General features: G+C 37.6%; 1 long non-coding RNA gene across 1 annotated transcript in view; it reads left to right on the top strand.

Annotated features, from left to right (window-relative positions):
• LOC112671542 (uncharacterized) overlaps positions 1–23212 on the top strand; it is a 28377-nt gene that overhangs the window by 689 nt on the left and 4476 nt on the right. Inside the window, exon 2 of the long non-coding RNA XR_003143681.3 lies at positions 825–1209. This is a non-coding gene — a long non-coding RNA (uncharacterized LOC112671542). The remainder of the gene's footprint in view (positions 1–824; positions 1210–23212) is intronic.

Genomic DNA, 23212 nt, shown 5'->3' on the forward strand with positions numbered 1-23212 from the left:
CTTTTTTTGTCATCTGGATTGAACTTAGAGATTTAGTGGAGATTCTTCCAGAGTCCCCAGCAATTGGGCATTTTTACATAAACCTTAAGTAGGTATAATTAATTTAAATTTCATCAAAGTGTGAACGGCATTTAGTCAAATATGTAAATCTGCCCATGAGACAGAGACAGCAGGTGGGAATATTGCACCTTAGGCTTCCAAAAATGATCAATCCCATAGAAATACAAATCACTATCTAGGATAATCAGTCATCAAGCAGTGTAATTAAGTAGCTGGTTTTAACTCAAAATGCTACACTCCAGACTCTAGACATCAATAATGTACAGAGTGTACTCTCAGAATCACACTGGATTGAAAATGTGGAAGCACATACTTAAGGAGGAAATCCAGACTGACAAATTAAAGGGTGCCTGATTAAATGACCCTGTGTCTGCAGAGCAGCTCCCAACGCAGCATCATGGGACTGCATCAAGTGTTCCAAGTGGGAGGCAGCCAGGGATAGGAGGAAGAATGGCCACGTGGAGTAGCAGAGAATGATCTTGAAGACCAGGATGGCTTTCTTCTTCTGTAATTTGAAGGGACTGGGGATACAGTAACTCAAGATCTAACGATCTCAATGCATTTTGCTCTAACAGTTATTTACAGAGGACTGATTCTAAAGCAGGTATTACTGTGCCTGCTGTGTAACAGGAATAAGACAAAGTCAAGTAAGGCAACAGAAGGTTCCCTGAAAGAGTGAATGAGTCTATGGGGATGCGTTCTGTTGATCCAGTATGCTATGTAAAAATAAATACTGGTTCTGACAAAATATGTTCATATTCCAGGGGATTCAGAGGAAAGAGCACACAGTCTCTTAAGGAATCAAGGAAAATTTTAGTGAAGGAAATGACTGTGAAGTGGCCTAAATACTGGAGAGCATAAGAGCCATTGTTACGTGGAGCAGAGAGACCCTGTCCTCTCAGACTGTTGTGTTTTTACCTGGGACACAGAGACACTGGGAGCTGCTGGGAGCTGAGTTCAGAGTCAGCAGTCCAGAGGGCTACAAAGACTCTCTCCTTGGCCTGACTCCCTCAGAGTCCTCTCCACCATAATGGCCATGACCTAAGACTCTGCCCTGGGCCAGATCAGTTCAGTTTTAACAAGAACTCTGTTGGATCACTAGCGAAAATCCCCCAACCTTGATATTGGCTTGAGTCCCTCATCCACAACGTGAGTATATTACCACTCTGGCCTCAGCAAGAACCCGATGGTCTAGCCAAAATGCCCTGGCCTTCGTGTTTCCTATAGGTAACTTCCATCCACTGACCCCTTGACCACCTTGGCTACAAACCTCCACTAATTTCTGTTGTGTTCAGAGTTGAGCCTGGTCCATCTCCAGTACTGCAAAACCCCATCATAGGAGTCCCCTAGAGTAGAATCTGCCTTCACATCTTTAGCAAGGGCCGTGGATAATTCTTTTTTTTTTTTTGGATAATTTTTTTTTAACATGAATACATATGTATGTGAGTATATATATTTTTTCTTGAATATATATATAAACAAGCATTGTGAATTCCTGATAGTGAGAGTCTGAAAACTGAACTGCTTCCCAAACTTGATAAGATTTTTTTTTTTTGGTATTGTGTTATTGTTACACTTACTCAGATACCCGAGAGAATCTGTTTGTGCTAAATTAGTTCCAATTTATATTTGAAATAGCAACCAGTTTGTATCTGAAATAGAAAACAGGTCTTCATTCATGGCAATATTTTTTAAAAAATTGTTATGTTTCATAAGAGCACAGAACACATTTGGAAACTAGGCGCATTTTGACAAAGACCTTTGTTACAATATTAAGGGGATAACACTTCCTTCAGTAAGATATAACAGAGCCACTGAAGCTCTCTAATAGGATGATGTTATGATTGGCACCAAACTTTATGGAAGATGATTTGTGGAGTGCTTGAGTTTAAAGAGAAGGGGTTAGAAGACTGGCCTAGAGTCTGTTGACAGTGTGGTTCATGGTCTGGGGATGCTGGGAAGGTGATGCATATCTACAGACTGTCTAGTCCAGAGCCCTAGGGAGACTCTTCCTGTTATACTCTATGTGGTGGCACCGTTAACATTGGTCAATAAACACCTTTCTCAATTATATGAGACAGCGCATGGGGTGTGAAATAGAGTGGTAGCCATGATATTTAAAGGAGAGAAAAGATGTGAAAGATTCTACTGAGAGTAGATCTAGAGGCATGGAAACATTTAGAAATAGTTACTGAAGTAGTGAGAAGAGGCTAAGTCATACCCAGATTTTAAACCCAAGTAACTTGGAGAACAAGTTATTAGCAAAACTCCTCATAGAAACAGAAGTCAGAAAGAGCTCAGTCAGGATTAGGGAGTGGAAAATGAAGTTTGGGATGATGCTAGGATTTATATGGAGTGAGTCTGAGATGCCTGCATAACATACCAATGATGATACCCAACAAAAATTTGAGATTTAAAAGTCACCCAAGTGAAGACAATACTTATAGTCATACACACACACACACACAGACACGTGCGCACACACACACAAGTGAGATTACAGAAAAGTAGTAAGATAGCAACAGGAAACACTTTAGGAAATGGTTATGTTCCATCCTAAATAAACTATGACAAGAAAGAAACCAAAGCAAAGCAATAGATACAAGAACACAGAAGTCAAAGGATGAGAGGGATCCAACAAGACCAGTGGGCCAAGAACATCAAATTATGTGGAAAGATCAGGAAGGGAGAAGATTCGACACCAGTATGTGGATTAAATGACTGAGAAATCATTGATTACCATCAGTAATTACTGTATACCTTGTACAGTAGTTACTGTCAAGGTACTTGTGGTCAACGAAAGAAGAATATAGAAACTTGTGGTTGCTGAGAAAAAGATATTGTTTTTGAGTTAAAAATGTGTCCATAGGGGATCCCTGGGTGGTGCAGCCTTTTGGCGCCTGCCTTTGGCCCAGGGCGTGATCCTGGAGACCTGGGATCGAATCCCACGTCGGGCTCCCGGTGCATGGAGCCTGCTTCTCCCTCTGCCTGTGACTCTGCCTCTCTCTCTCTCTCTCTGTGACTATCATAAATAAATAAAAATTTAAAAAAAATTAAAAAAAATGTGTCCATAGATAAGCACATGTGAGAGGAGGCGAAACAGATAATGGGATAAGAAAGTAGGAGAAACAGATGGAGCAAGAGGTCTCAGCGCAGATGCACAGGGAGGGCATGAAGGCCACGGCCAAGGACTGGCCTTAGTTGAGAAGAGAGATAAGTCCTATCATGATAAAAACAAGGGTGGAGGGAATCCATAAAATCCAGAGATATTGTAATAGAATGCAAAAGCTGAGGAAGTGCACAAAAAATTCAGGTACGACTTGATCTTTTCAGTGAAATATGAGAAGACACCTGCTAAAATTGAGGGATTTGGCATAACGGGAGAGGACAAAGCAGGAACACCTGTAGGAATAAGTCATTCTCGTCTTATTATCACAAAGAAAACCGAGGGCACGTCTATATAAACCTCTCTCATCTGCTCCCAGGACCTTAGTATGCAGGGATTTGGACACTAGTGATCCATTTTGAATTCTAATTATTTTTGGAGGTTTTTACTTGTTTGTCCCTTTTGTTTTTAGGTATAATGGACATGTAACATTGAGGCCCAGCTCAGATATCCATACAGACATCCCGAAATCCTGGTTAAAATCAAACAATTCATGCTACTTGATATGAAAGCGCGGTTTTATGCCACTAACGTAGCTATCTCTATGACAGTTAGTTGTATCTACATACAAATACATAATATAAATGTGTGATAGCTATACTCCGTGTAGATATATTTATTTATATCTTACTTGGCCAGACCGTGAGCTTATTGAGGACAGTAAAGTGCTTTCTAGAACAATCTAGTAGACAAGAGAAACAGAGGTAGAAGGTGGGGAATGGACAGAATCAGAATCCTTTGAGATGTGCCTTTAGGATCCTGACCTCCTCTAAAGCAGAAGCTGCTAGAGGAAAGCTGTTATGGGCTGTGACAAATACAGGACAGGAAATAATTGTCAGGGGACTCAAAGGGAAGAGAGAATTTAGAGCCCAAAATGTACCTTTATTTCAAAGAAGTCTCAAAGCTGGTCTGTTTAATGGGCGTCTGCATATTAATCTGAGAAGTCTTCCCATTTTAAGAAGTAAAATGGAGAAATCGAATGAAGGAAACTACCCATCAACTGTCAAACGTAAAATTAAATGTACTTGACATTTTCCAATTTGATATGAAATTTCTGTGACTTTTTCAGAACTACTCCAAAATGGGCATTGGAAGGATAAAGCTCTATGTGTGCAATGAACTGAGGAGAGATTAAAAAAAAAAAAGTTATGCAGTCATTTTCCATTATGGTCAGGCACTTTAGAATGATGAAAACTTTTACCAAACCAGAAGCATATGAATTACAACCACAGTGTCTGTGATAATTTCATTTTAACTACTGATCCAACTCTTGGGCTTGAGCTAGCATGAAGCAAGTCCCCAGATAAATTAGGAAGGAACAATCTGGGGTCTCTGTGTATGTGTGTAGAAAACATTAATGCACTCCCTGTGTTATCTTTTTCTCCTTGAACCTTGCAGGGAGATAATTTAGTGTGTTTATCTAATCAGAAAGCTCACTGAATCCTTATAAAGGGATAGGCAACATTAAATACCCAAGCCCTGGATTTGGGATAAATGCATCTTTGTAATTATCTACAGCTCATTCTAAGCCCCATATTCAATAGCTTATTTGAAGATATTATCTTAAAGAACTTAGTAAAAAATATCCCCACCCCACCCCCTTTTTAAAAAAATCTAGCATCCAGTTTATCAACTCTGAATCTTAATCTTTATTTTTTTTTAAGATTTTATTTATTTATTCATAGACACAGAGAGAGAGAGAGGCAGAGACACAGGCAGAGGGAGAAGCAGGCTCCACGCAGGGAGCCCGATGTGGGACTCGATCCTGGGTCTCCAGGATCACACCCCAGGCTGCAGGCGGCGCCAAACCGCTGCGCCACCAGGGCTGCCCTGAATCTTAATCTTTATATTCAGAAAAGATGCTTTCCTTTCTATTACTGCACTAAATTTTGATCTTTAATCATATAATGTATGGATTCTATCTCTACATCACTGCCAAACAAGAAGAATGCAAACAGTGTAGGTCTGTCTAAACAAAACCCATCAAAAGGAAATCTGAGAGTCAGCCTTAAATGAGTTTTTAGTATTTTTTTGGTTTTTGTTTTTAAATTTTATTCTCTCTCTCTTTTTCTTAGTTTAAATAAGAATCTATATTTAATTAGGAAATAGAATCCTGTCTTTTTCCTACCAACTCCTATGATAATTCTTGGAAGTTGAGCATCCACTCTGTGATGGAGACTCAATTATAAATTGTTTATACTGATTAAAGGAAAATAAAAGAACCAAAGAAAACAAATAATAAGAGCCAACTTGAAAACTGAATACACAGAATTTTATTTTATTTTATTTTTTTAAATTTATTTTTTATTGGTGTTCAATTTACTAACATACAGAATAACCCCCAGTGCCCATCACCCATTCACTCCCACCCCCCGCCCTCCTCCCTTCTACCACCCCTAGTTCGTTTCCCCAGTCTTTACGTTCTGTCTCCCTTTCTGATATTTCCCACACATTTCTTCTCCCTTCCCTTATATTCCCTTTCACTATTATTTATATTCCCCAAATGAATGAGAACATATAATGTTTGTCCTTCTCCGACTGACTTACTTCACTCAGCAGAATTTTAGAAATAAAGTACATATAGACAACTAAATTAAAAATGCAGTAGGTGTAATAAACTGTTGGTTAGACATAGCTAATCTGGTATTCATATTTCAGACTTTAAAGTCTCCTATTGTTAGCTTTAATTTTTGAGTTATCTTTAAGAAAATATATTAAATATAGAGAAGCAAAGGGAAGAACCTAACTGTAATGGATGTTTCCCTTGTGCCAGAGGCCTCCACAGGCACTCCATAACAGGTGGGGTACACCCGGTGCATGGCCTGTCACAGCAGGGGAGCCAGGACTCAGAAACACTCCCGCCCGTGCTGTCCACCTGGGCCAGTGGGGGCCACATGCTTAGCTGTTCTGTGCTCCTGCCTTGGGCTGTGGGGCTTCAGGTACTATGTCCATTACCTCACGTTCATATCCCTGGCCCACACACATCTGTTAAGCTCAAGAGAAGCATCCACAACTGTTGTGCTCATGGCCACTGGCACACCACCTGGCACTTTGAAGTCTGCACTGATCCCTTTCCTGCCTCCCATCTGAATAAGCGGAAACATGTAACTCATCTCTCTCCCTTCCTTCTGTTCCTGTATCCAGTCACCTAACCCTGCTGTCTCTAAGTCCTCAAGGTAAGTTACATGCAAACCATCCTCCAGCCCAGGCCAGCAAGTCCATCAACTACATCACTGTGACAGTTCCCCTGACAGATTCTCCTATAGACCGTTTTCTCAAACTGCAAATCACTGCTCTTTCTCCTTTCCGTTGACTCCCATAAAGTCTCCTTTAAAATACTTACAAAGTCTTCAGTGACTTCAGCCCTGCCTCGATGGACACCCTCACTTCCAAGTAAGCGATCTCTCACAGCCAGCAGGCCTGTCTTACCTGGAGCATGCCATCCCACACCTCCCTCCGCACCCCAACACCCTACCCTGTGTCTCCTGGGGTGCATTTCACTTCTACTCACACCGCCAGGTCAGTTCATCTCTCACTTCTTCAAAAGGCCATACATGACTGTTAGGGTGCTGGAGGCATTCTGGTGCTAGTTCCTTTTTTTCCCCACTTGATAAAGACTTGTTATAACAACACCTTAACATACCATCAGAAGCACAGACTCTGAAGCTGGAAGGCCTGGGTTCACACCCAGGCTTAGCCCATGGCAGCTGCAGAAGCTTGGACAAGCGAGGTAGGGTCTCTCTACCTCAGGGTCTTCATCTATAAAGTGAAAAATACTCTGGTACTTACTTCAAAGAGGGCTTAGGGGTTAAAAATTGAGTTTGAGTATAAAATACTGCCCTACACATGGTATGTGAATTGTAAGCTTTTTAATAATATAGGCGTACCTTGGAGAGACTGCAGGTGTGGCTCCAGACCACTGCAGTAAGAGAATATCATGATAAGATGAGTCCAGGGGCCTCTTCTGGTTTCTCAGTGCACATAAATGTGTGTTTGCACAGTACTATAGTCATTTAAATGTGCAGTAGTATTATGCCTAAAAACCAATTTCCGTACCTTAATTTTAAAATACTTTATTGCTATCATATGGTATTTGTCTTTCTCTGACTTAGTTCACTTAGCATAATGCTCTCTACTCCACCCATATCATTGTAATGGCAAAACTTCATCTTTTCTGATGGCTATTATTCCATTGTATATATGGAGACCACATCTTCTTTATCCACTCATCTGTCAATAGACATCTGGGCTCTTTCCACAGTTTGGCAACTGTGGACATTGCTTCTATGAACATTGGGGAGGTGCCCCTTCAAATCAGTATTTTTGTATTCTTTGCATAAGTTCTAACCATCATCTGAGCTTTGAATAAGCTATAATCACTGATCACAGATCACTGTAACAAATATAATAATAATGAAGAAGTCCAAAATATCGAGAGAATCACCAAAATGTGACACAGAGACATAAAGTGAGCAAATGCCATTGGGAAAAAAATGGCACCAACTGACTTTCTCAACAGAGAATTGCCACAAACCTTCACTTTATAGGAGTGAAGCATCTGTGAAGCACAATAGAACAAGACATGCCCGTATTACTATTTTCCAGACACAGTACAGGGCGAGGAAGGACAGAGGGGCTAAGTTCCTACACTTACAGAATTTATAATGTGGAATAATATAGATACGAAAGCCCACACAAATAACGATGAAAATACTCCTGTGTTAATGCTGAGAAAGACAATGTGGACCGCATGAAGCATAGGACAGTGGTATTGAGGGCAGGCAAAGACGCTGCTGAGGCTGGAACGTGGAGCAGAAGCTGGGGGAGCAACCGGCTTTCAGAGCAGGAAAACGGGACACGAGGGAGAAGCAGCCCAGGAGGAGCACACCTGACAGTGCCTGTCGTCAGGTGTGTGGCGCCTCTTTTCTGCTCTTACCCTGCCCCGCTCATTCAAAAACAAACTAAAAGCCCTAGAACAACAAATTCAATGTGTTTTTTTTTTAACCCAATGGTTTTAGGGCCTTTCCTACCTCCTTCCATTCCTGACAATAAGCACACAGCCAGAAAACAGGAGTCAAGTCTCCTGAAAACTATTTCAAATCCATCAATTCATCAAATAGGTATCAAAATCTTTAACCAGCTAATCAAATAAGTACTTAAGAGGAGGAATATCTTTGAAAGAGGATATACTTTCATATGTAAAAAGTATGTTACAAGGACACCTGGGTGGCTCAATGGTTGAACGTCTGCTTTTGGCTCAGGTCGTGATCCCAAGCCCCAGGATTGAGTCCCGCATCAGGCTTCCTGCATGGAGCCTGCTTTTCCCTCTGCCTGTGTCTCTGCCTGTCGTTCTGTGATTCTCATGAAAAAATAAATAAATCTTTAAAAAAATTAAGATTTTCTGGATTATTTTCCAGTTCTTTATCAGGACTCTGATTCTGAGTCCCTACCCTGAAGTAAACTGTAGTTGTTTGTGTAAACAATGAAGTTTCCATCTGTTCCATCTTGATTTAAAGATGTAATTTTTAAAATAAAACCATCGGGCAATTTTTATTGAAAGCACAAAATCACTCTGCTTATCACCTGAGTATATAAAATACAGATTAAAACAACAAGCTTAGAAAGATAGGATTTTACACAATGCTAGTGTCACTTTATTTGCAAAAATTTTATTTTAAATGTGCCTAACACCTTCAAAATAATTAATGGCCTAAAATATGTTCATAGAGCCCAATCTTATCTCAGATAGTAGTATCTAGGAGGACATGAAAATCAAATTAACTTGCATAGGCGTGTTTGCACTCAAATATTCCCTCTCAAATGACAGGATAAACAAAAGAAGACTTCACTGTAGCAAATCATATTTCTTCAAGAATATGTATGGCGTTTGATAGAATTTAATTTTGGAAGAATATGAAAGAAATAAATCTCAAACAGTTGCCAAGATCCTTCAGTTATACAAAATTACAGCTTTAAAAATTGTTTTCTGGTAGAGCAGCACTATTCTTTAAAACTTACACAGGTTTCTCTTGTAGAAGCTGGTTAAACTATTTTAAATATTTTTCTTATTTTCCATGACTTTTCAGTTGCCCCTGAAGTAGTATTTTAACACTATTCAATTTAGTCTATAGTTGGTATAAATAAAAAGCAATTCATTGGATTAGCCAAGCACAGGATAAATTATCCCAGGTGTGTGTGCATATGTAGTGAGTGTGTATGTAATGAGTCTGTGTGTAGTGAGTGTGTGTGTAGTGTGTGTGTATGTAGTGAGTATGTATATGCAGTTAATGTGTGTCTGTGTGTGTATGGAGGTGGATGCAGCATGTACATTAGTGTTGTCATCAGAAGTTAAAGAAGTCATTATTAAAATTTTAGAAATATGTTCAACATTTTTATTTAGAAATATTGCATCTTTGGCAATCATGTTAAACTTTCTTGCAAACAGGTGGTCTCAAGTCCTCTGCAAGCTTAGACGCAATCTCCCTGCACCGTAGGGTTGCAAACCCTTCCAAGCACCCAGTGTGGCCTTGGCCCCTCTCTGTGAGTGCATATAAACACACACAAACTATTCATATGCAACTACAGATTATTTCATGGCCGCTGTGTGTGCCATCTGTGGACCATAGTAAGAAGATTTCTCTTGACACCTTTCCTTTTAAGGGAGTTCCTTTTCTTTTCTTTTTTTCTTTTTATTATTATTATTTTTTATTTATTCATGAGAAACACACAGAGAGAGAGAGAGAGAGAGAGGCAGAGACACAGGCAGAGGGAGAAGCAGGCCCCATGCAGGGAGCTCGACGCGGGGCTCGATCCCAGGACTCCAGGGTCACACCCCGGGCGGAAGGCGGCACCAAACCGCTGAGCCACCCAGGCTGCCCGGGAGTTCCTTTTCAATTACTATGTTGAACCCCAGAAATTTCCTCTGGAGAAGACTTTAGAGGTTATCCAGTCTGGTTTCCTTAGAGCCTGGAGATAGGCGGTGATTTTCCCTGCACAGGTGACACTCTGCCAGTGACTCACCAGGGCTGGGACGGCCCTGCAAGTCTCCTGGACATTTGTCCAATGCTCTTTCAATTCAGGCAGGCACTCAAACTCTAAGAATATGTTGCTGGCACAGAGTAAATGGCTAAGAAAGAGAAAACTGAAGCCGACCTAAAACTCCAGATATCTTTGCTGCTGTACCATCCATTCTGAGCAGCAGCTGTTTCCCCTGGGATCACACAAACACCAAGATAAATAAAGTCCTGCTTCTTGCTTTACTGCACAAATCCTGCAGGGCTAATCTGAGCACAGGGCTCCTGTTAGCTTCCAAGGTACCCTTTAGTTCTTGATTCAGCTCTGCAGGGATATTAAACAAGACAAGATGCAGGCCAATGCCTCTGAGATGAAAACTGGAAACAAATTACGACACGCCATTTAGTTGAATAATAAGAAAAATGTGTTCCATCCCTACACTCTACAAATTTCTCTGACAATCTCCCTTAATCTTCCGACACTTGGGTCTCATTCTTTTACAATATTATTTCTATCACAACAATGAAATGTGGGTTATTTCATCTCAGGGAAACTTGGATACAATTTGTTAAGCGGTAATTGTGTTACCTACACTATTGATTTGGGCATTCATCCCACAAAGGGCTTGGCGAGTGAAGTTTGCTTGAGCTGCGTTTCCTGGCATTAACTTTATAGACACTAAGGTGAAGGTCTTTTACTTCTTTCAAAGAAAGGCTAAATACAAATATTTCTTAGAAAGTTAATGTTCCTCAACCAGGGAGCTAACAACAGGACCACAAGTTACTCTGTCACACACAGATCGATTCCAAACACAGGCAATTTCTAATAAAGAATAGCAGGTTAAAGACAAAAGACTCATTAATAATGAAAGGATCACATCAGTTTTTTTTTTCCATTTAATCAGATTAGATCAGATGACAAATAAAATAAATAAAACAATTCTGAGATATCTCTCAAAATCAAGAAAACTGAAACAAGTGAAATCTAGACACAGGGGTTCTCAAATTTATTTTTTAAGTTCTTAAACTCTTAGTTAACATACAGTGTAATATTAGTTGCAGGTATACAATACTACGATTCAATAGTTCCATATAACACTCAGTGCTCATCATCACATGGGACAATCATCTAGGGGATCCTGTTCAAACTCAGATTCTGGTTCAGTGAGACTACCCTGAGTCTGGGGGCTTAAGACAGCTGTTGGCTAAGATAATCAATGATGGAATTTTGTTTTTCTGAGTACTAATGCTTATTACTGAGCACCTGCTATGTGCAAGGAACTTTACTCATATTATGTTCAACACTCATAAAGACTGCCTGAGGAAGATGCCATTTCCCCTCTTCTACAGATAATACAAAATAAAGTCCACAAAGAAAATACACAATGTGAAAAGGGTAAAAACATACAAGTGGCTAGAACTGGGGCCTGAATTTAAGGTTATCTGGCTTAAAACCTTTTCATTCATATATTTGAATTGAAACAAGTATGAATGGAATATGCACATGTGTGGAATATTGTGTTCTAAGAAAACAGAGCAGTATAGAAGATAGAGTCTGAACTAATGGAGCTTATGTTCTAGCAGGGAAGACAAAATTAAAGCAACAGACTCTATAATTAGTTACATAATTATGATTTGTTAAATCCTGTGAAATAAAGTTCAAGGTCTTCTCGAAGATTATAAAAAGAAAGACTAGCCTAATATGGGTTAAAATAAAAAAAAATGCTTCCCCAAAGAAATGCCTTTTGAGTTGAGTTAGACAGATGAGTAAAAATTAACTAGGTGATTGGAGGTGGGGTCAATGTGCAGGTTGCAGAACACCTCAATGCAGGCAGATGGATAGTATGTACAAAGCCCCAGGGAGAGAAAACCACACAGGTTAGCGATAAAGGGTCTGAAATGGGGCCAGTGAGAAAGGTATCAACCAGATCATGCGAAGTCATGAGGCTATGTTTATAATTTTGTTATTTTTTAAAACTTATTTTATTTAAATTCAATTAGTTAACATACAGGGTATCATTAGTTTCAGATGTAGAGTCAGTTATTCATCAGTTTCATATAACACTCAGCACTCATCACATCATGTGCCCTCCTTAAGGCCCATCACCCCATCCCTCCACCTACCTCCCCTCCAGCGACCCTCAGTTTGTTTCCCAGAGTTAAGGGTCTCTTATAGTTTGTCTCTCTTTCTGATTTTCTTTATATTTATCTCCCTCCCCCAATGATCCTCTGTTATTTTATATTACACATATGAGTGACACCATTTAATTATCTTATCTAATTGACCTATTTCACTCAGCATAATACTCTCCAGTTCCATCCACATGGATGTAAATGGTAAGATTTCATCCTTTCTGATGGCTGAGTAACATTCCATTGTGTGTGTGTGTGTGTGTGTGTGTGTGTGTGTGTGTGCCTGCCATCACCATGCCTACTGAGATGCTTACATTGTCTTATGATTTTCAAAGGGAAGCAGATCTCTCAGTTGTAGTACCATAGTATAAACTGGTTTTGGAGTCTATCATTACAATATTAAAAGTAAATAATCAAATAAATAATGACAAGTCCTAACTTTGAAACTGTTATACCATCAGGAGTACAAATCTTGCAATTTCTGGAAGGCCAAAGATCCAAAGAAGTATAGTATGATATGCATTAGTGTCCCATTGCTGTTATAACAAATTCCCACAAACTAAGTGGCTTAGAACAACATGGATATTTATTATCTTACATTTCTGGATGTGAGAAGCCTAAAATGGGATGGTGGAGTTGTGTTCCTCACTCCCTGGCCTTTGCTAGCGGCTAGAGCCCACCATATTGCCTGGCCCTTGGGCCCTTTCCCATGTCACCCTGGTCTCTGCTTCTGTTGCCATATTTCCTTCTCTGAAGCTGATGCTCTTGCCTCATTCTTATAAGGACCCTATGATTGTACTGGGCCCACACAGATAATCCGAGAGAATTCCCCATCTCAGCATCCTGTACATAATCACATCTACAAAGAACCTTTTACAATGTAAAGTTATATACTTCCAGGTTTCAGGGTTTAAGACAGGAGCATCTTTTGGTTTGGGATCAGGGATGGGGGAGAATTGGCATTATTCCGTCTGGAATAACATTCAACATGTATATTGAATTCTCTTGTCATTTTGAATTATAAGCATTACATAAAATATAGTTTCTATAGAGCTTAAAACATAAACATGGATGATTAGCTTCACGTCTACAATTTATCTAGACTGTATGAACACATGTCAATCAATTATAATAATAAAAAAAAACCTAAGGATTTTATGAGACTGAAATGAATAAAAATGGCATATGCTCTAAAAACACAATGAAATTCAGTACCTGGTGTAGAGAAATGAGGGTGTTCAGTAGTTAGAAAGACCCACATTAATATTCTTTTTATTTTCTGTCTTATTTGAAATATGAGAATAATCGTCCTCTTCCTCCTCCTCCTTCCTATCCGTCTCTCTCTCATAACATTATTCAAAGAATAATAAAGTCAAATAATCTTTGTGAACTTTCTATCCCACAGTAAACACTCAATGACATGGAATCATCATGCCTTCTCATGGTCATAAACCCCCACCCAAGGAACCCACTAGCCTGACTTATACAGTCTGGGTCAACAGACTTCTGTCTCACATTTCACATAAGTGAAATAGTGTATTGCATGTGTATATGGGTAGGTTTTATTCTTCCTGTCCCATGAATCTATTATGCCTTTGTTGTGTATTTTTCTATTCTGTAAGTATAACTCAATTTATTACTCATCTTATTTATACTTTAGATAGACAACTAGTTCCTCTTGTATTTTTGGCTACTGCCAATTTGGATGGTATGAACACTCAGACACACGCATTTTGGTGCATGTATTCCTGTTGAGTCAGGACTTCAGTATGGGATTGCTAGTTCAGCATATATATAAATTGAACTTATGAGACTGCCAAAGAGTTTTCTGATGTAGCTGCAATAATTTATAATTTTACAATCAAGGCATGAGAGTATTAGTTGTTCCACAAGCTCTCCAATGTAGACTTTTGTCCTTTTAAATATCTTCTTATTACGGTGAGTGAATGTTATCACATCATTATTTTAATTTGCATTTCCCCAGTAATAATAATACAGTATTTTCACATTTGTTGGCTTCCAGATTTTCTATTATTTTACTGTCTTTCTTCATATTGAAATATGACAGTATATATGCACAAACAGAGTGCCTGGGTGGCTCAAATGGTGAAATGTCTGCCTTCCACTCAGGTCATGATCCCAGAGTCCCGGGATCCAGCCCTGCTCTCTGCTTAGTGGGGAGTCTGCTTCTCCCTCTGCTTCTCCCTGCTGCTAATGTTCTCTCTCTCTCTCTCACTGTCAGATGAAGAGATAAAAAAAATCTTTAAAAAATATGCACAAACATATCTGAGAAACAAGTACTTTACCAAGTATATATGTTGGTAACTAACATATTCTTCCCTCCTAGGAATTGCATTTCTTCCTCTCTTAATGGCATCATTAAAAATAGAGAATGTCTTAATTTTAATGGATTCCAGTTTGTAAACCATTTTCTTTATTGTTACTTGTTCGGTGACCTGGTTAAGAAGTCATGACCTCACCCATCATAACCCTATGATGATTTTTTTTTGCATAATCTTCCAAAATACTTATTATTTAATCTAATTATTTAGGTCGATAATCTCACCTGAATTGATTTTTGCTTTTATTGTAAGGTTGGAACAAAAGTAATTTTTTTTGTATGGACATATACTTGGCTCAACATAAATTATTTAATAGCTTATTTGTGATGCTTTTGAAATTCTTCCATACACAAACATTCTATTTATATATAATAATTTATTTTATTTTTACTTTATTTTAATCTCTATTTTTCTTAGTTTATTAAACTGGTTATGATCTCTGATATAGTCTTAAGTATCCCTGGTGATGGTTTGCTTCCTTATCCTATCCAAATCTCAAATCTCAGGAAGAAAGTTTTCAGTACTTACCAATTCAACACATTGGAAGTTTTGGGGGTTTTGGTTTTTTTGGGAGTTTTTTTGTTTTGTTTTTTGGGAGGAGGTTGTTGTTTTTTAAGAGAGAGTTATGGGAAGAGGGGAAGGGGGAGAAGGAGGAAGAAAATCCCAAGTAGGTATGCTCCATGCTCAGTGTAGAGTCTGATTCAGGGTTCAATTCCATGGCCTTGAGATCATGACCTGAGCCGAAACCACAAGTCAGACCCTCAACCAAATGAACCACCTAGGCATGCGTTTTCTGAGTTTTTAAAATTATAAATGAGTATAGATTTTTATGAATACTTTTTTACTTTCCTATTAAGATCATATATTCCTCTTCTATTTTTCTGTTATTATGATGAATTACATTGATTGAATTTTAAATGTTAAAAAAATAAAACAAAACATTGCATACCTGGAACAAACATCATGGCTTGTTGTATAATGTCCCTTTTAAAAACTACTGATATGGCCCCAACAAATGAACCACACCTCTTATTATTTATTCTCTTATGTAGTTCCATTTCCTTAATTTGAGGCTAGCTTTGAGACTTGACCTGCTTTTGACTGCTAGTATATGACGGTAGAGACAGTACATGAATTCTGAGACAAGACCATAAGAACCTTTTCAGACCCCTCCAGGAATAACTCTCTCTAGGGAAAGCCCGCTGACATGTAAGTAGCACTGGTATGGCCATACACTGAGGAAGTTTGGATTAAAAACGTGGAAAGGCCATATAGAGAGTAGACATGTCCAACCAACACCCAGTTGTGTCAGCCCTCCCCAGAGACAGTAGCCATGAGAAGGGAGAAGCCTTCAGAGGGCTCCTGTCAGAACTCACGTCTGACTATACTTGTATGAAAGACCTCAAGAAAACACTTGCTAACTGAAGTTATTCAACACACAGACCTCTGGAAGATAATAATAGATTGTTATTTTAAACTACCAACTGGGGGGGTTGTTTGTTGTTGTTCTGTTTTTCAAGCAACAGATAATTGGAACAATGGTATTTGTTCTGCTAATCCCCCACTTAGAATTTCTGTGCCAGTTTTCATGAGATAGAATGGCATGCTTGTGTAAAATTTTGGTTAGTCTTGCTTTATAAAATGAGTAGATATATATTTTATCTGAAAGAGTTTTTGTATTAGACTCTGAAATTCACCAGTGAAAGAACCTCAGTGTGGAGTGTACTCTGTAGAATTCAGTAGAAGAAGTTAACAGGTTATAGAATATTTTAGATTTTCTATTTCTTCTGATGGTTATTTGATCTATATTTTCAAATTTATTGACGAAATGTATTCAAATAACTTTTATTATGTATTTAAAATCCATAGAATGTGTAATATCCTTGACACACACAATATTTTCCATTTCTATTTGCTTCTTATCTTCAGGGGTAGAGAGGAAGCAAGGAGCAGGTTGTAAATAAAAAATGTATTTTGATTATTTTACTTTCGACTTTCTATGTCATTACACCTAAGATGTGCCTCTTATAAGCAACATAGGGTTGGATTTTAATTTTTAAAATTTGGCTGATAATATTCATGATTTAGTAAGAATATTTAGTTCATTCACATTTAGATTTAAATCTTCCATTTTGTTATTAATTTCCTATTTGTTCTGGCTACTCTAATCCTTTCTTATTCTTTCTTAATTTCTTTTGGATTATCAAGATTACTATTACAATACAATAATTGCTATTATTATTATTACTATTCTTATTTTCCACTCTTCACCTCTATTAGATTTTTAGTTAAACGTGTTTACTATAAATATCTTCCACTTTTAAGTAGTTTCTCTACAGATTTTCACTGTAGAGACTTTCACTTTCTAACAACTTATCAGAGATATTCGAAATTAGAACTCATCACATCCCAGACGATCAAGATCATTGCTTTATTTCCTTGTTTACCTTTAATAACTCAACTTTTTAACCTCCTGACTTTTGTGCCATTATTTGCATATGATTTAATTCTACATACATAGGTTTTTTTTTTTTTTTTATGATAGGCACACAGTGAGAGAGAGAGGCAGAGACACAGGCAGAGGGAGAAGCAGGCTCCATGCACCGGGAGCCCGCTGTGGGATTCGATCCTGGATCTCCAGGATCGTGCCCTGGGCCAAAGGCAGGCACTAAACCACTGCGCCACCCAGGGATCCCATACATACATACATTTTAAACCAGCAAATATTTTTGTTTTTATGGCCAACCAGCCTTTAAATTTATACATGTATTTATTTTTAGTAAATTCTTTAGTCTCTCTGCTTTTCTGATTTCCATCAGGAATTTATTTCCTGCTGTTTCATACACTGCCTTTCATATTCATACTTGTTTGCTGTCAAGGAGTTACCCCAGTTTTTCCTTAAATGTCCCTGTTTCATTTTTATATTTTAATTTATTTTCAAAAGATATAGACTTCAGGCTGGCGGTTATCTTATTTCAGGGATCTAAACCTATCATTCCAATATAGTTTCCATAATTTCTATAGACATACGTATGAGAATGTTATTGCTTTTTAATTTTTTAAAAAGATTTTATTTATTTATTCATGAAAGACAGAGAGAAAGAGTGAGAGGGGTGATCCCTGGGTGGCTCAGCAGTTTGGCACCTGCCTTTGGCCCAGAGTGGGATCCTGGGGTCCTCGGATCAAGTCCCGCGTTGGGCTCCGGCATGGAGCCTGCTTCTCCCTCTGCCTGTGTCTCTGCCTCTCTCTCTCTATGTCTATCATGAGTAAAAAAATAAAATCTTAAAAAGAGAGAAAGAGAGAGAGAGAGAGGACATGGGACTCCATCTCTGGGCTCCAGGGTCACGCCCTGGGCTGAAGGTGGCGCTAAACCGCTGAGCCACCCGGGCTGCCCTGTTAATGCTTTTTAAAGGTAATGCACCATCTCTCATTTTCTTATTTAAATTTATTTTCTTTCTGTCTTGCCTTTAAGCATTTGGTTATAATGTGTATAGTATGGTTCTTTATATTCATCCTGCTTGGTGTTTATAATTTCTTGAATCTGTGATTTAATGTATTTCCTAATTGTGAAAAATTGTCAGTCTTTCACAACTCTTCAAATACTACTCTGATGCATCTTCTTTTTCTTCTCCATCTGGAACTCTCACTGAATATTTTTTTAGATTATCTAAGTGTGTATTATATGTCTTATGATCTTTTGTGTTTTTTTCTATCCTTTTCTCTCTTCATTTTTCTATCTGATATTTTCTATTGATTTATCTCCCATTTCAGTAATTTTCTATTCTGTGATGTCTTACTTGCTATTTAGCCTAAATTTTAATCTTAAATTTCAGTTATTTTCAGTTCTAGAATTTCCATCTGGTTCCATTTTTATGGATCTTAGTGGTAAAAATTTTCATCTCTTTAAAAACATGTTTATCACAGTTATTTTAAAATCTCTCTCTGGTAGCTACAATATCTGGCTCATTTATGGTTCTTATTTTATTGTCTTTTTCCCCCTTTTAATGTTTGCTCATTTTATCCTGTTTTAATCAGGAATTGAAAGTCCTGGATATAGTGTTTAGTGTATAAAGGCATATAGAGGCTCTAAGTGATGCTACTGTCCTGTAGAGATTACCTAAATGTCTCCTGGAAGATAACTGATTAGAAACAGATGAACTAAATTACACTTTAAGTACTTTTAATTTCATTTATAAGCAATACTGTTGCTATGGGAAAAACATGAAAATACTCCACTGGTTTTGAAAGTATTATTTTATAAAACTTTGTACACATGACTTTGAAGGTCTAGCTTTAAGCTTAGTTTATTCTGATATTTAATTGTAAAGGTTTTCGTAACTGAAAAACATCCACACAAAATATAAAATGACACCAGCAGTTATTCACTATTGTACTCACCTACTAAATATGGTTTCACATACTATTTTCCATTTCCAAAATTAATTGAGAAAGGAGTGAATTAAGCAGAAAGAGATAAATGCTAAGATAAAATTGCTGGGTTAGAAAAAGAAAATATCCAGGGCCATGAAACAGAATCACCGGGGTATCCGCTTTACTGAAAAAGGCTTTATTTGCATCACTACCAAAAAAATCTGTAAATTAGCATGTAACTTCTCTATGTCTGACATCTTTAATTATAATGAACAGTGAGGACCTAAAGCTATTCACCTAGAAAATTCTTAGATAGTCTTCACCTCTGTATGGCACTGGAAAAATCTACATCATCCAACATATCCCCTTATTTCTTTCATACATACCATTTTTTCTGACAGTGGTATATGATAAAAAATTTGAGGGGAAGATGAAGTCATAAACATTGAAGCTGATAGAAATCTACCCTTTTTTTTTCTCTAATTTTCTATGACTAGAAGCACATAACAAAATACCATACCTGAGTATTCACATCATCACATTTTCAACTACATAAAATAGTCTTTTAAAAATATTTTCATTATTTGGACTCAAGAAAATTGAACTATCAAAACATCAAACATATCCATAAAATACTGACAAAAAGGCAGAATAAAGAAGTCACAAGGTAATAGTCAATACATTAATGTATGTATCCATTTCCTATTGGGCAAGGTATCAAGTTAGGTCAGAACAGGGGATGAAGAATAAAATCAGAAACTCTCAAGTAGATCAACCATCTATTTTGCAGAATTATCCAGGAACATCTTTTAACTCCTCCTTTGTGTAAATAGCACCTGTGTGTAATGTGATATAGTGAATTCTACTTTAAACACACTGAATACCTCCCAAATCTTAACAAAAACACACAAAAAGAAAAGGAAAAACACACACAAAAAGAATAAATCTGTCTACACAGAAAGAATAAAGCAACTTGCCATCTTTCTCCAAGAAGCTTTTTACCTCTTCTCACCCTATCCTTTTCTCCCTCCCTGCCTCTTCTTCTGCAGGTTTCCCAATTGTTTAGATTTACACTCATGAAAATACTTACAAATTCACAGGCTACTGAATGTTTGGTGTTGAAATATTTAGACCAAAACCGAACATTTTTATAAGGATATGGTTAAAAACATCCACTTCACACATATTCTTTGTGTTTTTCTGTTCAGCAAGGTTTTGATATTTCACTATGGAGATTTATGAACATGTCTAAAATAATGTTTTGTTCCCATAGTCCTTGAAACTCTTATCATCTCAATTCTGAATCACCATCTTTCTTTTATCCAGCAACCCTGTACTTTGGGAGAGAAATCTTGGTATTTCTGTTGGAGAAATTCTCTTTTTTCATCATGTGGAACTGAAAGGGAATTTGAAGAATATTTTTTCCAAGTACTTCACTTCTATAGTTGAAAATTTTTTTTCTATTTAATTTTATGGACAGTATAATTATCTTAATTCTGACAAGAATACTAGTGTGACAGTTTAATTTCTCAATTTGGCTATGCTGTTCTCTCCAATAATTCAATCAAGGTGAAATATCAGAAAGGGAGACAGAACGTAAAGACTGCTAACTCTGGGAAACGAACTAGGGGTGGTAGAAGGGGAGGCGGGTGGGGGGTGGGAGTGAATGGGTGACGGGCACTGGGGGTTATTCTGTATGTTAGTAAATTGAACACCAATAAAAATTTAAAAAAATACAAAAAAAAAAAAAAAGGTGTTCCTGTGAGATATTTTGTAGATGTTATTAAAGTTCACTTTAAGTAAAGAATATTATCCTGGATAATGGGAGTGGGCCAGATTCAATGAGTTATCTCAGGCTTCCCTGAAGAAGAAGAAATGTAGCCCATGGAATGGCAGCTCAAGCTTGTGGCCCAATTCCAGCCTGCTCTTCCTGATAGCCTGCCCTATGGATTCAGACATCCCTACCTGACCCTAGTGATCAGCTAAGCCAATTCCTTGTAACCAGTCTTTCAATATATATCTCCTACTAGTTCTGTCTCTCTGATTGAACCTTACCAACACAACTAATTAAGTAAAATACAATCGCATATCACAGGCTCGCATTTCGATACTGCAAACATAGAAATAAATCTCAATCCCCTAAATTTTTCTTCCATTCTTCAAGCTAGTGTTAAAAATACTTAAAAGAAAAAAAATAAAAAATAAAATAAAAATACTTAAAAGGATTTACCATGAGCAAGGGCATCAGAATGAACACGACAGAGGATACATAAGCCTCAAAGTTTCGTGGGTAATATCAACAAAGAGGAAGCTGAATGTCAAAGGGAAGAACATGTCATTGTAAATATATGTGTAGAGCAACATATCCAGATATCAAAACTTACTGAATAGGCTTGTAACTGTTACTGGGGGCATCTGATTGTCTCACTGAAAAAGACCTTGAGTTCATTTATTCTCAAGTATTTTTACATGAACACTGTTTTTTGTTTATTTCCAGAACATATCTGTTTCTCTATTCGGGGTTTATTTTTAATTTTTCAATTAATTAACATAAAAAATATGGTGAAATAAAACCTAGTCTCTGAAAAAAAATTTTAAAAAAATCCTAGTCTCTGCAACTATTCATATGCCTAAGGCAAAAATGCATATAACGTATTGCTCATTTCCTCTTTCCATTTGAATTTTTCAAAAGATTTATGCCTGGAAGATAATTTTTTTTGTATTCTCTTTGATTAGTGAAGTTGATGAAAATTTCACTGGCAAATAAAAGCTCCAGTTCAACCTATCCACTAATTAAGCAATATTTTTTTTTAAAGCTGAGAAATAATTGAGTCATTCAAAGAAAAACCAAAACTTAATAATGCAGCTCCTAGGAAACAGAAATTACACAGAGTCACCTAACACAGACAATACATGGCATTTTTCACTGCAAAGCTCTAAAACTACACAGAATACAGAGATATAAACTTGTAAAACAGAAATCTAGAAAGGGATTTATTCATTAATTCATTTTTTTTAATTTATTTTTTATTGGTGTTCAATTTACTAACATACAGAATAACCCCCAGTGCCCGTCACCCATTCACTCCCACCCCCCGCCCTCCTCATTAATTCATTTAGTAAATACTCAGTGCTTACTAAGTGGCAGGCACTGCATGAGACCAGCTGAACAGGCAGGCAGGACCACCACCCTCCCACAGATGGGTTATGTACTGGAGATGAACACATGTATGTAATGTAAGAGCTTGCACGTAATAATATTTGTAATTAGTGAGTTCATATAGACAGAGTGAGAAGCATAGTGCCTGGCATATAGGAAGCTACTAAATAGAGTGAGGGTTGCACTCATGACAAGGATTATGATAATGAACATGTGAATGAAGAGGAATTTTTGTGCTGGACTTCTGGTTTCCAGGCTATCCATCCATGCCCAGTATGTGATTTCACATACCCTTGCCCCTAATTCTGTGATTCAAGTTTCTTATCTGACACCCAGGGTCATGACTCAGGGTCATGGACAGGAGCACAACATCTGAAGCCAGACCAAACAGAAATCTCCGTTCCACTTAGAGTTTCTAGATTTAGCAAATAAAAATACAGGGTACTCAGCTCAAGTTGAGTTTCAGACAACCAATTAATATTTTGAAATATAATTATATCCAACGGAATATTTAGAACACATTTATATAAAAATTGTTACTTATCTGAAATTCAAATTTACCTGATTGTTGCATACTTCATCAAGCAACTGTTACTACAGCAGTCACCGCTGTGCAGGATTGACAAGTAACTGAAGCTCTCTGGGTCAGTTTCTTCATCTGTAACAAGTAAGTAATAACAGTCTCTACAGCATAGAGTGACCCTGAAGAATAAAGACAAAGTGTGTATACATGATGCTTATAGGTGTATGTGCGTATGTGTGTGTATGCACAAAACATAGAATGGTCTTCTATTTTTTTAAAGATTTTATTTATTTATTCATGAGAGGCACAGAGAGAGAGAGAGAGAGAGGGGCAGAGACATAGGAGGGAGAAACAGGCTCCCTGCCAGAGAGCCCAATGCGGAACTCGATCCTAGGACTCCAGGATCACGCCCTAGGCCTAAAGCAGGTGCTCAACCACTGAGCC

The sequence above is a fragment of the Canis lupus genome, chromosome 5, assembly GCF_003254725.2.
Source record: "Canis lupus dingo isolate Sandy chromosome 5, ASM325472v2, whole genome shotgun sequence".
Taxonomy (NCBI): domain Eukaryota; kingdom Metazoa; phylum Chordata; class Mammalia; order Carnivora; family Canidae; genus Canis; species Canis lupus.